At 33.9% G+C, this 18664-nt stretch overlaps 1 long non-coding RNA gene across 1 annotated transcript; it reads left to right on the top strand.

Moving 5' to 3' along the window:
- The first annotated feature begins 16086 nt into the window (after positions 1-16086).
- On the top strand, positions 16087-16776 carry LOC148176423 (uncharacterized). Its single transcript, XR_015770034.1, has 2 exons — positions 16087-16350; positions 16403-16776. It is a non-coding gene; the product is annotated as an uncharacterized LOC148176423 (long non-coding RNA).
- The last annotated feature ends 1888 nt before the right edge of the window (positions 16777-18664 follow it).

The following is an 18664-nucleotide window of genomic DNA, read 5'->3' as shown; positions in this document are numbered from 1 at the left end:
CAATGGGGTTTAAAACGCAATAGTATGGCGACAATCGCAAAACTTCATGCCCACGATTTTTCGCAATTATGTCCACATTATATTGTTTAGACTTGTCGATAACAGAACTGTCCGTGATTATTTGAAATAGCATCCTTTTTTTAAAACATTGTGGGTGTCGAACCACGTTTCGTCTAAATAAACGATATTCTAACCTTCCTGACGATATTTCCGCATTTTAGAAATAAATTCGGTTCTCCATTGTACAAGCCTTTGAGACTCTATAATTGCAATATCTCAAACAAAGGTTCGAAGACCGCGGGTTACTAACCATCTTTCTCTCAACCTTTGTTTGAGATATTGTGTATTAATTAGTGAATTGTGAGGTCTAGCCCCATCTTGTTGAAAGAAAACTTGTTCTTTCTGTTATTTGCTGCTTTTTGATATTACAATAACGGCATTGTCTTATTTGACATATATGACTTGTATACTGTAAACCCAGTTGACATACACCTAGTGAACATTTTATGGCTTAAGTCAAACCACCCATAGAAATAAAACTGGGTGTTGTAAACTGCAGCCGACAAAGTTCTAGGTAGAGAGTTGAATTGGCCCCAACCGCAAGGATTAGACTGCCCGGTCCTCTCATAATGTGGCCATAAAATTTACTAGGTGTATGTCAACTGGGTTTACAATACACACATTGAATCACAATATTTTAGAAAACTTTTTATGAAATAAGGTTTTCCACAGGCAGTTGGTTCAGAAACAATCGCTGTAAAAGGATTTTACAACCGTAAGTCCATGATTTTTAGCAAATGGTAGCAGAGCAGTCAGCAGTTGCTAATAACTGACCCGACGAATGAGTGACCTTGCCGTTGTTTATATTATTTCTGATGTGTGTTAGTGTTATTTCAGCGCATGTCATTTGACAAGTGAGTGAAGGGCGTCATAAAAAAAATTCTTAATACATTTATTTACATTGTTGAAACAGTTTTAAACGTATCTATAACGTTCTTCAAAATACTGTATCTTATTACGCTCATCACGGGCTAGCTTTTTACAAGGTAGTTTCAAAAATACCTCCTACAGAATAAGTTTGCATTCGTACTCTTTTCTTATGAGTGATAAAACGGCGTTTTCATATGATGTGAGACAATTTTTGTGAATAATGGTTACTACACCCATCACAAACATGTAATCAGGGTAGAAGTTGGTCCTCAAATTGATATCTTGTAATAAACTTGTTAGAAAGTCGTCCAATTTTAAAATTACCTTCACTGTGTCCGTTTTAAGGTACAGTGAATTATAGACGTCTGTATTGACGGTCTTAAATTGTACGACCTTGTCGGGTAGCAAAAACACACTGTATTTCTCTAGGTTGAACAAAAGCGATGCTTTAACCACCTCCGGAACGTCAATAAGATTTTCCTTGCTTTTCATTATGAATTCGCAATGTTCCTGCATAGTGAAACATGCAGCTGATGTAAGATCAAAGTTATGGATTCCTACAAACACTTCAATCTTTCAACGGCAAAACACCAACAGTAATGAACTTCGAGCTGGACTTGGTTATTGGCAGGGTAGTTTCGTTCATCAGTCGATATTTTTCATTTACAAGTTTTCTGTCTTCTATGGCTTCAAACTGCAACTCAACTTCATTGGCTTTTGCCACCATAGCTTCTTCGACGCGTTCGGTTAAGTCCTCTATTTGATGTTTTGCTGCAAATGGTGGAGGTGGTGACGGTGTTGTAATGTGTTGACGAATAGTTAAATCTTGACCTGCAGGACTTGCTTTTACACCACACTCGACTTCCAGGTAAAGCTTTGTCTTCTTCTTCTGGGAAGGCTCGTCGATGGAGGGTTTGAGGTCACGTCTAACCGAAATCGTGGGCATAACCATCGTCGTAAGCTGTTGGGGTTCCTTTGAGGTAATTGAGTACTCTAACACCTCCACGCGTAAAAATTTTGATAGGATATCAAAATTCAAAAAATTTGAAAGCTTTAAATATGTTACTACAATCTAAATCTGTTTGACGTGGTGTGTCTTAATCTAGATCGGGTGATCATAGAATGATTGAATATTTGTGGTGTTGTAGGTTGCAGTGGAATTTCTTGTTCGAAGGTTTCGGGTGGTTGGACGTTGTGTGTATTTTCTGGTTTACGACGTCTTAAAAATCTTGAAATTTTAGGATTGGAATGCAAAATAAATACTCCAAATAACCGTTTGAAAACATAAGACGCACCATTTAAAACGCCGCGTTTTTGACGCAAAGTATGCAATGGATGTATATTTTTTATCTAGTTGATCGATTTGTGTTTTTATGAATGATAATTATAGCGGACAGTTTAGAGGTCTCAAACGTATTTTTAATAAAACTTAACTTGGAAGAATAAAAGGTAACCGTAAAAGGCAGTAGGTTGTATTTGTCGTTAGATAATTTTGATGAGCCTAAATTGTTATAAAGAATCCCGCCATGCGAATGAATTGGTTCGTCGTTTTTAATGTGTATTTCATGTTCAACTACATTTGTGTTGGATAAAGTATCTCCTTCTAGGAAGAATATATCATTAAATTCATTACAAATTTTCAGAATTGAATCTCTCTCTCTTGGTTTAAATGTTCTAATCGCAAATTTTCATGGAATTTATTGGCTCTTGCTTGTAAGGTTTTTTCATTACTTGTATTCACTAAGAATTGTTCTTTGTCTAATCTACAATAGGAGTTTCTTTTATGACTCTTTCTGCCATATTTTTATTTATTAAGTTGACTTCAATAATTTGTTCAGTCCTTGCCTTTAAAATATAAGTCTCGTTTTGGTTTGGATTATTATTTAGAAAAATGGGCATAGCAAATGGAAGTGCAAAGCTTATAATCAATCTGAGCGTTCTGCGGTCTTAAGAAATCGTTACCAATTAATCCATCGAATGGAAAATTACAATCTTGCTTAACAATATATATTTTGATGGGAACTAAAGTCTATTTGAATAAATTTGGCCGCTAGCTCTAACTCAGTACGCTATGTCAGACTGACAGATTTAAGTGGCAAAAAATAGTAGTTAAACCTGCGCTGACCTGGGTGAAATGTATTCGTCAAAAATTATTATTGGTTTATTGTCTTTGCGTTAGAAATAACTACTATTTGTTGAAATAATAAGTGATGTTGGGGAGAGGAAAAGCGAATTTCCTAAAATCCAAAAATTTCCAATGCATCAAACAGGATCACTGCAGAGAACTTTTTAGAACTACTCGAAGCTGTCAAAGTGACAATTTCGGTTCATAGAGTACTGCGTTAGAGCTAGCGGCCAAATTTATTCAAATGGACTTTATGTGATTATAAATTTCACCGTCAAACATCATGCTAGCTGCCGTTTGAACAAAGAAAGGATTCCTAGACCTGATAAATTAATTTTTTCTGTTGGATCACAAAAGGTATTTGTTCCAATTATCGATGAATGTTTGATTAAAGAGACATTTGCTCCTGCATCTAATAAAAATTTGAATTCTTTATTTCTGTAATTAAATTTAATGTAGGCATTATTGTTATTGGTGAATAATACTGAAGTTTCTTTAAATTTCATATTTCTCAAATTATTTGATAATGAGATCGTCGTTTTTGTGAGACGTTTGGCAGTTTAAATGTACCGAAGTTAAGGTAGAATGTTGATTTTTCTAGAATTGGTTGTGAAGGGTTTGGTCTATTTATATAATTTTTGGGTTTATATTTCTATTCCAGTATTCGGTTATTATTTGACCCTTTTTCTTATAGTAGTTACAAAATTTGAACTATTGCGTTCCATTGAAACGTATTTTTTTATTTACTTAATTTGGTATTCATTTCGACAATTTCTATCGTTATAACCCGCTTTTTTACAAAAGTTACAGAAATTTTGTGATTTATTATTATTGAAAGAATTAGGATTTGAAAGGTGAAGAGCACGTTTCTCTTCAAGAGCTTCTGAAAGTGCATCTTCAATTGTTTCGGGTTTTCGACTTCTCAGATATCTAGATATATCACTTTTTGAAAAAAAGATAAACCTTTGTTTAGTTCATTTTGTCTAATTCTTTAATAGTGCTTAATTTACCAGCAAGTTCTGCGTTATTTGCGTCATTAGTTGAACTAATGTTTGAAATTCGAGAATTGATTCGATCTAATCTTTCGTAGAATTACAGTTTCATTATTATTTTGTTTAAGAGTATTTAGTTCTTGCATTAATTGAATATAGTGTTTTTTATCAGAATAATATTGTATCAGTAATTGTTTTAAGTCCGGTCATGTTCTGATTTCTTTCCCATGTAATTGTGCTCTAACACCACCCGTTAATCTAGTTATAACATAACCGAGAATTAGTGGTTTTTGAGATTCATCACTGAATTTGATAGCTACACAATTGATAAACTCATTTAACTCGAGACGATTGCCAGCCACTAAATGATTTGAGTATTAATGAGCAAATGAAATTTAATTGCATAGATACATTAGTGTAAGTTTCTGGCATTTTAATTTATAAAAAATTAAGATGTGCAAGGAATAGATATGTGAAACTTACAATGCACGTAGCAAGACGAAGATGATTACCAATGGACCAATGAAAATCTTCTTTTGGCAACTTCGAACGATTGTGGACTTCAGTGATTTGATTTCTTTGTTCTTTGAATCCACGTTTGAGGTTTGATTTCTTCGTTTTTCGAATCACACTTCTGACGTTTGATTTCTTCGTTCTTTGAATCTAACTTTTATGTTAAGGACTTCGGTATCCCGGTTTAGACACCAGTTTAACATATGTTAGATACTTTGGTTGATGATTACTCGGGTAGAAGATAAAATAACTACGACGTTATTCTTCGTACTTCAACGATCTATTTACACACTAAACAATGAAACCTGACAAAGTTATTGTAGGTACAATGTCTGATTGTAGACTCGTGCCGGTTTTTACAGTGTTTAACACTGACTTGGTGCTGTTTACTAAACTGATTACTATACTGTTTTTTGACTGGGTTGGTGAAGGATGAGCGATGTTATATTAAATATGGTTTAAAACATTAATAAACGATTAAAAGTGAAATTCCAAAGGTGAAAACGGAAATAGCTAAAATACTAATGGTGAGGTTGCGAAGGTGACGACCTGTGACATTGAGTGATAATGATAATGAGTTTGTGACTATAGACACATAACAAAAACAAATAAATCTAATGTTAGAATTTCCGACAATTTTGAGCCCACTCGTTGTATTACTTATGAAAAAACATTTTTAACTTCTTTGTCTTTATAACTGCGGTAGAAGATTACACAGCTAGCTGTACGTAGACAGTTGAAGCTTGAATATTATTGTATATTACGAAATACGTGTAATAAGTCTTTTTTTAAAAAAGTCTTAATTCACCAATTTCTTTTGACTTGTGAATCCACGATTTCAGGCAATAACGCTTAAATAAATAAAAATTTGCAAGCATTTTTGCTGTCCAAAATTAATCGTATCTTTTATTACAGTTGTGTATACATTTTTATTTGTATAAATTACAAAATAACATATTTCTCTTTTTGTTATATGTAACTGACCCTGTATTTGGTACACATAAAATAGCAAGCAAATAGTACCGTCTTCGGCTAGCTAACAATAATTTATTATTTTATTTCGGACAGTTTCTTCCACTGTCATATCCCTAGTAGAATACGAACATTTCACCTCAATTATTGCATTACTGCCTACTCGGCCGTCTGGAGATGCAGCTAAAAATTGTTTTTCTTGGTCTACCAATAAGCCACATCATGCGCCGCCCTGTAATTGCAAATTTTTTAATTGTGCACTCTGTCTCCCCAAGACACTGTAGGTAGGTTATGCGGATGTTGATCTTGCACAGCTAAATGAACATAAAAAAACATTAATAAATATTTAAGCTTTAAGTATGTATGTATACACTTACCAAGTTGACGGGAATCATCATCACTATCAATTAAAACACGTGAAGAAATGATGTCTTTGTTAACATTTGGGCCATTACCAGATTGAATCGGTTGCCATGCAATATCTGCACGAGTACCTCGCGACGTTGACGGTTGTGGAGAATTATTTGCAGTATAATTATTTAATTTTTGACATGGTGAAACACTATCGCTGTCTGTGGTCAAGTCCACAATTTCAGCTGATTGTGATGCTTGTCCTACCAGTTCTATGATAATAAAATTCTGTTATTACAGTCAAGCAAACATTAAAAATATACATACCGTCGTCGTCGTCTATAATAGATACAATTAAAAAAAAAACAACAAAATATACATACAGGGCTAGTCACGAGAAGATTACTTCTGAAAATTATATTTCCGCAACCCAAAATACTAATATCATGATCTACTCGATACTAGAAGAATTAGAAATAAAATGCTGAATCCACGACTGCTTTGGGGTGGTCAATGTCACTTTGACATTATTTATTTAAATTTCGTCTTTATTCTCAATTCCGCTCCATTAGAGCCCCATTAGTTCAAAGCACCTCTATTAATCTGTCCTATACCGAAGCTGTAAGTGCTCCACCAATAATTTTTCTCCTTAATAAGCATGATACCCGTCACAATGTCGTATTCAAATGATGAGAAAACTGACATGATTCTCATCTACGGAGAATGCCAAAAAATGCTGTGACTGCTGAGAACCTTTGTCGTAAAGATATTCTCATCGAAACTGAACTGTGTTGCCTATGGACACCCACGTAACCTTCTTTTCCGTAATTGTCAAAGTGACACTGTCAAAGCCTAAGCAGTCGTGGATTCAGCATTTCATTTCTGATTCGGGTTGTATCAAGTGACTCAAGAAATTAGTATTTTGGGTTGCGAAAAAATCATTTTCAGAAGTAATCTTCTCGTGACTAGCCCTGTATGTGTATACGCATTTATACAATATTTATTCTACTTACCAGTATTTAACTTCGGATTCGCTGAAGCATCATTGTCGGTTAAGTTGACAACAACTTCAGCTGATGTAGGTGAATCTAGTATTTATAAAAATTTTGTTATTATTACCTTCAAGTTAATTATTTCAAACACACATACCTTTTTTTAATGATACGACTGCACGCCGTAATTGGTGGTATAGGTCAATATTAATAACAGTTTTTAGCCTATCCTTTTGCAGCAGTTTCATTTCAAAAATACGTAAAGCAGTATCCAACATCTCACCACCGCTGAATAATCCGCATCTAAACATTAACAAAATGTGTCCAGAGATTGAACTTCAAGCAAATGTTCACAAACGAACACTCACAAAAAGACAGAAGCAGACACTGTGAAAAAAGTTTTTCAACGAAGGCCTACGGCTGACGGCTAGACAAACTACAATTTCTTTTTGTTGATTAAGGGGCTAACTTGTTTTCTTTTTTACTAAGTAATGCACAAGCGCTTATTCACATTACGATCAAACTTTATAGCTTACAGGTGTTATGTGCCTGTAGTCATAAACTCATAATCATTACCACTCAATGTCACGATTGTCACCTTCGCACCTTCACCATTATTATTTTAGCTATTTCCGTTCTTACCTTCTAAATTTCACTTTTAATTGTTTATTAATGTTTTTGAACCATGTATAAACTGCGCTCATCCATTAAACAAACATAGTATAGAAGTTAATCTAGTAGAGTATAGTCTAAATTCAGATATTGTACATACAGTAACTTTGTCAGTCTTCATAATATGTGAATAAAGTGTATAAATAGATTGTTGAAGTACGAAGAATAACGTCGTAGTTATTGTATCTTCTGCCCGAGTAACCATCAACCAAAAAGTACCTATCATATGTTAAACTGGTGTCTAAACCGGGGTTCTTCTTCTTCTTCTTCTTCTTCTTCTTCTTCTTGTTCTTAAGAACAAGCCTTAAGGCGAGTGCAAAGACTCGTCGCTGGTCAGAATTCGAGCTGAGCTGTCACATCGGTAAGGTTGTCAAGCGGTACCTCTGTTTACAACACCCCTTACTGTGCTATCGTAAAGTAATTGTAAAATGATAAATGCTTATTTTGCCTCTGTCTGGTAGAAATACTTTTTCATGGGTAAAATAATATGAATCAAAAAAATTTATTTTAAAATTGTAAGTACATTAGTACGTTGTTCAAAAAATAATTTAACTAGTCAAATAATAAATAGATTAAAGTATTATTTAATATTAAAATGCCAAACAGAAATTTTCTAAAAAAAACTAAACTTATCTGTTTATGTTTAATTTTATTTATTTTCAAATAGATACGTATTTGATATGAAGATACAAAATACATAGTATAATAATGTCTGTATGTACATGTTAGTAAGTATTTATAAGAAAAGTGGTATTTACATAATAGGTACTTATTTACAATATTGACAATTAACTAATACATAGGTGATACAAACTCAATGACGGCGGATCGGAATAGACAATCTTTGTTTCCTAGAGTCAATTAATTCCATCCACATGTGATCAAAATAAAACTTAATCAATTTTGGTTCCATTTTTTTTTCCAAAAAGTTGTGTAGGTATTCATAAATATATTTATATTTCATATCACTTTCTTGTCCAAACCAAACACCCAGAATGCCCTTTTTTTCGTGTTATTCTTGACTGCCCTTGGATTTGGTAATACCAATTATGATTTGAATTTACAATGTATGTTCCATTTTTTTTTAGTTACCAGAAGTCAACCTTTTTATTCTCCACCGCATCTTTAAAGTTTGAATTAGCTTTATACGGGCATTTTATTTCAATAATTCCGTCTTCCTCAAAACGACCGTCAGGTGTGGCTCCCAAAAATTTATATTCTTCTCAAAGGAACAAGATTTAGTGGGTTTTTCAGTAAAAGTTGAAACGGCCAGCGGCAAAATGAAAGAAATTGGTATTACCTAGTCAACCCCGGTCAGCTTCTTAGATAACCCCTAATTCAATATTGCAAACATCAGGTAAATTGCATCCGGTCAGGTAGCTCCATAGAGTCTTACCATTCAAAACAATATTGTTTCGTTCAACATTTTTCATTCATTGATGAACTTTTAAATTCTAGTGAGATAAGAAAAAAATAAACATAAATAATAAAATATGTAATAAGAAAAATAATAATAAAATATTATTTTGTTAAATTTCATTTTCTAAATTTTACGTCCAACGCCGTGAAATAGTCGAGAAATTAATTCGTGTGTCATTGAAGACTTTAGTTGAAAACATGACTATAAATTGAATGAATGTTCATACTACATAGTTGTTTCTATAATTTCATACATCAAGCATTATGAAACTTTCTTGTGCTTGTACTTATTAGCACTTTTAATAACGCTCTTCTAATTATAACCATTTTATTATCCCTGTGCGAAACAAGCAGGTAAAAATTTTAGAAGAAATCCCTTGATTTACAACTTCCAAAGCTGGTCAAGAAACCGCAAATGAGGGTACGCTTATAAATCAGCCTAGTCGTAAATTATCTGCAAAGTTCAGAGCTTCGACTCAAAAATTTTTAGTTTATCTTTCTCATAACTAGACCAATTTTAATGATATCGATTTAAATTTAGCGGGAAAGTGATTTTGAAAGTATTCTTTACTAAGTCTAAGTTTAAAAATTCCCAAAAATCGGACATAAACTTCTATTCGTAAAACTACCCCTAAATTATCGAATTTTCAAGTCATTTAACTTTTAAATTAAATGGTTTTTCCAATGTTTGATACTTAGTTTTAGAAGAAAATGTGAATACAAGCAGTTGAGAATAAGAACGAAACTGATACATCAAAAAATAAGCGAAATATTTAGACGATACTTTACATGGAATTCTCCATATGAAAATGTCTTGGCACTCGCCTTAATGCTGGCTTGATCTAATCTTTGTAATGCAATTGTGGGAATTTCTAAAATGATTTCTTTTTCCGAAAAATTTAATAATGGAGCAATACATTTATGATTGTCTGATTTAGTTATGCACGAGCCTAAAATGACGTTACTTTCTAAATTTTATGCGAAAACTATGATTAAGTTACTTACTAACGAATTACAGCTAAGGTTATTCTTAAAATTAACTTTTATGTATTCTAAGTCATTAATTACGCAATTTCTAAAGAAACCAAAAAGTTTCTCTTTTATTTCCAATTTAATTAATTCATTCATTGAATTTTGATTGACCTTTGATTAATCACTAATGGGTCCCCTTTACTACTCACTGTTGCGGGCCTCGCGGAAGGGTATATAATATTATACTCGTAATACTTATTGCAACTTGTTTGCTACTTCTTTTATTCAATTTTTAATATCGTTTTTCATTTTAAAAATATTCATACAATTTATATTCTTATAATAATTTTTTGCATAATTTTTGCTTACACTTGTTCTTACTGTCACGTCTGTGACGGGGTCTTTCAATAACGACACGGTTATGGGAGTATTTACTGTTTATTCCTAACTAATTCCTACTAACTACATTGATACTAGAATCTAATAAACTTAAAACTACGTACTTACAATATAGGGGTAGACATTTGTCCCACGCGACCACAATCCACTTAATAATCACTACGACCACCAACTACCGGCTCTGTAGTCACTACCACTTCTACTACTGGCTAACTCTACTACTGGCTAACTACCCCTTGTACTTTGCCCATGTCACCTCGTTTCCGCAAGCTGACTTTGCTAGTCCTCCGTTTTGGAGTGCTAGCTAAGCCACTTGCGAAAACCCGGTGCAACGTACAAAGGTAGTTAACCTCTTAGTCGCTGCAATTATTATTAATTGCTGACAATGAATCTATAATTATTGTTATTATTACTTTCTGTTAAGTCATATTTATTAGTACGAAAATCTTCTTTATAATATATAATTTTATCATTATTCTTAAAGTCTATGCTTTCTAAATCAATTATGCAACTATCTTTATGGTTATTTATATTTATATTTTTCTTATTTAGTAGATCATTTTCATGAACAAATCTGTTAGTTAAATCTATAATAACACTGTCATTATTTTTATTTAAATTATGTAGTATGATTTATACTGCCATTTATTGAAATATTATTTACATGATATCGCTGCCTCAATGCTTGCAGTGCTACAGAAAGAGGCTTCTTTAGTTTCTTGAATTATGTCTGTTTTGCGAGTACGAGTTTTGTTTGTTACTGTAAGGTGAATATTGACGATTATAATTTCCACTTTGGTTATGAAAATGATTATTCTGTCTAATCTGAGAGTTTGAATTCTGATTACGAAATTGCGAATTTGAGTCTTGGTTACGATGTTGGTTATTCTGTCTGTTGTAAGAATTTAAGTTTTCATTTTGTGAATAATTTGGGTGGTTGCGTTGCTCGTAATTTTGATTGAACTGATTTGACAAAAATCTGCATTGGTCAGTATTGTGATTTGATTTGTTGCAATTTCTACAAAATTTTGTTTGGCTAAAATAATTAAAAAAAAATTTATTGGATCAATTCTTGGTGTTGTTGACAAATTATCAAAATTACAATTTATTCCTCAAACACCAAATTTGACAAAAAATAGCAATGCTATCATCATCAGAGCGATGATTAAACTAAAAACTAACTTCAAATACATTTATTACTAGGTTTTATGGGTTTTTACATCGAGTTCTTAAGATATACATTCTATTTGGCTGCTGGTGAGGCTTTTGGCCTTTTCAGCAGACCGAGGGAATTTAAAACATTTTTAAATCTTATATCTAAACAGTGATTTTGGCTTAAATATGAATACAATGTATTTGTTTCAAATTAGGTCTTAAAGTAAGGGCGTTGGTGGTAAAGTGGCAAGGTTTGTTTCTTTTTTGGTCGTCCTTCCTTCCTTCTAGACTTGGTTTGGAGTCCGGGAGTTCTTCATGGGAATCCTGGGAATCTTCGTGGGATTCCTGGGACTCTTCATGGGAATCCTGGAGATTGGTGGTACGTACGGAGCTCTTCATGGGAATCCTGGGAATCTTCATGGGAGTCCTGGAACTCTTCATGGGATCCTGGGAGCCTTCACGAAAGTCCGTTTCTTCCTTGGATTGTCCTGGGCTGAAAGAGAAACCTGAAAGAAAAAGGGAAGAGGAAAAGGGATCTCGTCCATTAGGAATGGACCTCTTCATCGCATCGAAATTGGTGTTTCTTCGACCAGCTCCTGGAGAAGCGGAGGCAGGTCGGGGTAGTTGGCAAGAAGAAGGGCTGTGGGCAAGTGTTTTAGTTTGTGCTTGGTTTTTTTGCGGATAACGTTAATTAAGCGGTTTTTAGTGGGAAGTTTGTGTGTAGTATAAAGAGTTTGAATAGCTAGGTGGTTAGTGCTGGCGAGCGTGCCTGTTAGGTAGCGTTTGCGATTACTTATAAAGCGTTGATTGATGGGAGTAGAGTTAGTGTGTTCATGCAGAGAGTTTGATGGAAATCTGAGATCAAGGCGATAGAGAAGTCTAAGTGTATGTCTTTCGAAAGAAGAAATTTTGAAAAGCAAGCGGTTAGTGAGAGAGGCGTAGAGTAAAGATCTGTACTCAAAGATAGGGCGAATAAAAGTGTTGTAAGTGTAGTGTAGGGTTTCTGGGTTGCAACCTCGAAGTAGGCCGCGAATGAGATACAAAAGATTTGATCTATTCCGTACTTTTTTCATTGTTGTTGGCAGATCCTGGTGTAGTGTGCATGTTTGAGCGAAGGTGATTCCTAGATAAGTGACAGAATTAGTTTTAGAGATAGATTGATTGTTTATAGTTAGCCGTATGTAGCGTTGAAAGTTGAGGCGATGCTTGTGTGCAAGGGGAAATGAGAAGCAGATGGTTTGGCATTTGGAAGGATTTGGCTTCACTCTCCAGGCGTTTGTCTACTTTTCAATGCGATGAAGTTCGTTCTGAAGAGTTTCCGCGGCTTTTACGGCGTTCTGATGACTGGACCAGATTGCCGTGTCGTCCGCGAACATCCTCGTCTTGGTCCGGAAGTGGTCTGAAAGGGGAAAATTTCTGCAGTATACAATGTATAACAACGGTGACAGGACGGAGCCTTGTGGGACTCCGGCCTTGAGGTTAAAATGCAGGTATAATAAAAAATTAAATTCAGATGTAGAAATAGTAGAAAAAAAGTGAATATTGTAATGGGAAAAAAAACAAATTGGAAAAATGTAACTGGGACAGTATAAATTAACTAGTATGTATGCAACAGTATTTCAAAATCGCACTTACATTAGATGCATCTTCGTCTAAGTTGGTTTGGTCGGACTTATCTTCTGTTTCTTCTTGATTTCTCTCACCAATTTTCTTCGGAACACCGCTGTCACCAGAATGTTGCGGGCCTCGCGGAAGGGTATATAATTTATACTCTTAATACTTATTGCAAGTTGTTTGCTACTTCTTGTATTCAATTTTTAATTTAAACAAATATGCGTTAGAGTTCAATATAATGTAATAACACAATATGAATATTACAATGTGTATGAGGGTGAACGATGAGTGGCTTTTATATATGTAGGTGAATATGTGAAGGTTTAAAAGTTAATTACATTATTAGGTTTTAGTAAAAATATTACATTGAAGAAAGTCATTAAAAAAAAATGGGAATACAACAAAAGATTCCTAGACCTGATAAATTATTTTTTTCTGTTGGATCACAAAAGGTATTTGTTCCAATTATCAATCAATGAATCTCCAAATTTCATATTTCTCAAATTATTTGATAATGAGGTGTTAATTAAATTGTCGCTTTTGTGAGACGTTTGGCAGTTTAAATGAACCGAAGTTGAGGTAGAATGTTGATTTTTTTAGAATTGGTTGTGAAGGGTTTGGTCTATTTATATAATTTTTAGGTTTATATTTCTATTCCAGCATTCGGTTATTATATGACCCTTTTTCTTACAGTAGTTACAAAATTTGAACTGTCGCGTTCCATTGAAATGTACTTTTTTATTTACTTAATTCTTGTAATTAGTTCGACAATTTCTATCGTTACAACCCGCTTTTTTACAAAAGTTACAGATATTTTGTGATTTATTATTATTGAAAGAATTAGGATTTGAAAGGTGAAGAGCACGTTTCTCTTCAAGAGCTTCTGAAAGTGCATCTTCAATTGTTTCGGGTTTTCGACTTCTCAGATATCTAGATATATCACTTTTTGAAAAAAAAATAAACCTTTGTTTAGTTCATTTTGTCTAATTCTTTAATAGTGCTTAATTTACCAGCAAGTTCTGCGTTATTTGCGTCATTAATACTTACTAAAACGTGAGCAGGCTCTCTCGCTTAGATAGTTGAGAGTTCCGAGTTTTCGTTGGGGGATCCTACTCCTTGAAAGGTGTGAGTTTGAGGTGGTTGGAGTGTGTTTTTTTGGATAGAGGATATCGTTTTACAGCGCATAGGATTTTTTTCGTTATTTTACCTGTCTTTGGGGCTGCGTTATTAATTTTTTTCCGATCCGACTTTACGTCGACCCCGTCGATTTTTAACGTGAAGCAAAATCATGAAATGTCACTGAAATTTTCAAATGACAGGTCTAAATATTTTTCCATTTTTCTCAAACGTTAAAGCTTTTCCACTACTGCAAGTGTTGACCGGACCTTCTCTGAAGAGTTTAGAATGTGTTTTTGTACCAACATCTGGGTTTAAAATTCGTTAAATGGGTAGATTCTTCACTTTTCCATCATCATGTCGAAGCTTTGACGTCGCATGTAATTATTCAAACTGCGCTCGGACTTTTTGCACATCATTGCTTTTGGGGTTTCTGAACATTGTTGAGGTACAAAAGTGGTATTGGTGGATAGAGAAAAAAATTACAAATCGATCGATACCCATCAATCTGGGACAAGACCCAAAATTTTGGTAAAAATTGGAAAAGAGTTTTTTTGATTTTTGGTAAAATCAAGGAGGTTCTAAATTTGACAGTTCTCATCGACGCGAGTGTAAAGTTTGTTCGAGAAAATTGCCTTTTATTTGAAGAAATTGGGGCTCTGGGGGCCCACTATCGCTGTCTACGTTGACGCCAGAAAGCCCCTCATCAGTTGTGAGTGTTTGATTCATCGAAATCATCGAGACAAGTGAATTTTGAGCGAATGACGATCCCACCGTGCTCGAGCAAAAAATGCGTTCAAATCTGTGGATTAAAGGTAAATTCGAGTTCTTTCTAATGAAAAACATCATCAAGGCCCCTTTTTAGATGGTTTAGAGCAGATCCAGTGCGTGAAAAATAAATAATTTTTTTCATGGTCATGATGAAGCAAGAGGTCGCGCTGAATTAATTCAATCTGCGCTCGGACTTTTGTGCATTATTTGTTTTGGGACTTCTGGAGCTTTTCAAAGTACACAAGTGGTATTGGTGGAAAGAGGAAAAAATTACAAAACGATCGATGCCCATCAATCGGGTACGAGACCCAGCATTTTGGTAAAAAATGCGAAAATGTTTTGAAAAGTTTCATCAAAATCAAGGAGGTTCTAAATTTGACAGTTCTCATCGTCGACGCGAGAGTGACGTTTCTTTCAGAAAATTTGATTTATTTCCAAGAAAATGGGGCTCTGAGGGCTCACTGTGGCTGCGTGCGTCTACGAGAGAAAGCCCCCTTCGTCTGGGAGTGTTTGATTCATCGAGACAAGTGAATTTTGAGACAACGATGATCCTACCGTAACTGAGCAAAAAATGCGTTCAAGTCTATGGATTAGAGGTAAATTCGAGTTATTTCTAATGAAAAACATCATCAAGGCCCATTTTTAGATGGTTTAGAACAGATGCAGTGCGTGAAAAAGAAATAATTTTTTTCATGGTCATGATGAAGCGAGAGGTCGCCCTGAATTAATTCAATCTGCGCTCGGACTTTTGTGCATTATTTGTTTTGGGACTTCTGGAGTTTTTCAAGATACAAGAATGGTATAGGAGAATGCAGAGAAAAATTACCAAACCATTGATGCCCGTCAATGTGGTGCGAGACCCAGCATTTCGGTAAGAAATGAGAAAATATTTTGAAAAATTTCATCAAAATCAAGGAGGTTCTAAATTTGACAGTTCCCATCGTCGACGCGCCAGTGACGTTTGCTCGAGAAAATTGGATTTATTTGGAGGAAAATGGGGCTTTGGAAGACCACCATTGCTGTTTACGCCGACGGCAGAAAGCCCCCCTTCAATTGTGAATGTTTGATTCATGGAGAAAGATTATTAAAAAACTACAAAATCCCCTCTGAAGTTAGCTTGAGTAAGTTGGTAACTCTGTTAAATAAATCGATATCGATCGAAGTTTCGTTGGATTTGTGTGCCGACTGCTTTTTAAGCATTTCAAGAAGACAACCGGTGAGTCCCCTATTAAATTCTTTTACTGGCAGTCATGGAAAGTCCAAAAAGTGAGGTTATGTCATGATAGCTACAAGAATGCAGAGTTAACTACAGAGTAAACAAGGGGGCCCTTTTGCATGAGACTGTCTTATATCCAAGGTATTTATTAGCACTCAAGTTCCATGCAAATAGTAACGACGCCATTTTGTAGAAAATTGAAAAAACGACACGAGCTTCTATAAAGAAATCAACATTGGAGGTGATACAAGTGTACGGTGCAACCATCGGACAGTTTCTTAGAGGAGCGTCAAGGACTTTCTTATGCAGTAAAAGAAAATTAAGGCCGAAGGCCCCATTGAGGAGCCCCTATAAAAACTGGAATGACAAAACGAGGAATTGAAGCTATGGAAGTGGCAGGTTTTTAAGTTCTTCAATGTTTCAAGCTGTCTTAAGGTACCATTCAAATTGTTTCATTGTTGGAAAGATGGGGGTTGCCTTACAAACTCACTTTTCTGTTTAATTAATGACTTCAGGCAGCCCCCATCTCTGCTTACTGGGATTAAATATATTTTAGATAATAGGAAAGTCGTTTCTTTATAATTCGAATTTCTCCATCTCTCCATGTCAACTTTCAACTGTCATTATTTCGTCGAAAAACGAGATTAGGTAAACTCGGACATAGGGGAAGGTAGGACAAATTGAATTTACAGATAAAAAACATAGATTAGACTTTCTGCTTTTCATTTTTTTCTATTCATTACTGTTATGAAGTGATTGATTAAAAGTTCAATTTGAATTTTGCTAGGGGAAAGTGGGAGAAATTAGAAATTCCAATAGGATTAAAAACGGGACCAAATAAATTGTTTTTCTTATGAATTATAAATCAAGAAATTTTGAATATGAGATTAATTTTATAAATAATAGGGAAGAGTAGAGCATTTACGACAAATTTAAAAATTAGGTATGGAAAGTTGGGTCAACATGAAAAGTCCAAAATTAATGCATTTTTTTCAACAAAAACCCGTATTTCTAGCAAAACATCAAAAAACAACATTGAATTTGACTTTTTACCCTGATTTTTAATCCTAAGTTCTAACTCAGATTTTCCCAAATCATCAATTTTTTTAGGAAAATGAGTCGATTTTCAAGTTTTGTCGTTGAAGTTTGTTGAGTCTGGAAAAACAGCTCATTGAAGTCGGTTCAAAAACACAAAAAATTGAGAAAATGACTTATTTTAGGCTCATTTTATCTACTGAAACATCAATTTTTTATGGAAACTACCCCCTTTTTTATAGTCTTTTTAAAAATGTGAGCCAGATTTTTATGCTAAAAATAAGGAAAACTACTCTGATTTCTACGATTTCTTAAAAATGTGAGCCAGACGTAACAACTGAATCTGTGGTTTTTGTTGACAAAAAATGCATAGAACATACGAAAATGACTAACTAAGAAAACTAGGTAGTAGGCACCTCCAGAACACATTTTAGAAAAGCAAATTTTTCAAGGATTTATTAAATTTAATGAATAAATTATAAGTAGGTACCTACATTATTTTATTAATTTATATTACATATAATAATTATAATAATGAATGACTAATTTATCCATTCAATCCATTTGATGGTCTATTGGGTTGGTCGATGTCTGAATCACTTGAGCTTTCCCTAGAATTGCAAAAATAAAACAACATAAAATGAAAAGTACTGTTAAACCATTCTTACAAAGGGTCCAGATCTCCCAACGCTCTAATAAAATTAGTTCTTTCATCTATACTTGTAAATTGAATGGTAATATTCAAATAATCGGTCATCCTCAATTTAATTTTGTTATTTTCTGTTATCACTAACTCTTGTCTTGGAAGCCCAAAATCCCGGATGTTAAGTACGCGATCACCTGGTTGTATCGTGATTTTTCTTGTATTTGCGGTTACTATTTTTTCCACAAAGTCCTCCCCCGCAAAAACTTTGGCACTTGTGGTAAATGGCATGGTTAAGTGTCTGTGTTTAAGACCCAACTGAAATAATCTCAGTTCTTCTATGCGTGAATTTTTTACCCCAAAACGTTTTTGCTCCATTGTGCTATCGTAAATGATAAGCAAATACAGAAAAGAGGTGATTTAAAAGAAGGCTAATAAATAATAATTTCAATTAATTTAGGATAAAATTTTATCTAATGTTATTACTTACCTCAAATTCATAAAAATAAACAACAGAAAAATGCAATTAATAGAATAAATTCAACTGTTATGAAATTGAGTCTTTGATAATTGACTTTTCGTTTATTATTAATTTAAAATACAAACAGTACAAATACGAACAGTTCTCAGTATGTTGATGAACGAGCCTAAACACGGTTGTGAAACAAAGAAAAATGAATAAGAAAATTATAATAGTGTTTGTAATAGATAACCAGTGTTGACTTAAAGAAAATGAAATGATGAATTTCTTAATCTATCTTAAATACTTATACTTGT

Source organism: Gnatocerus cornutus, chromosome 4 (assembly GCF_029298725.1).
Source record: "Gnatocerus cornutus isolate USDA-ARS CGAHR chromosome 4, icGnaCorn1.1, whole genome shotgun sequence".
Classification (NCBI taxonomy): domain Eukaryota; kingdom Metazoa; phylum Arthropoda; class Insecta; order Coleoptera; family Tenebrionidae; genus Gnatocerus; species Gnatocerus cornutus.
Note: the sequence above shows the minus strand (reverse complement) of the source record. Positions and strands in the feature narration are given on the sequence as shown.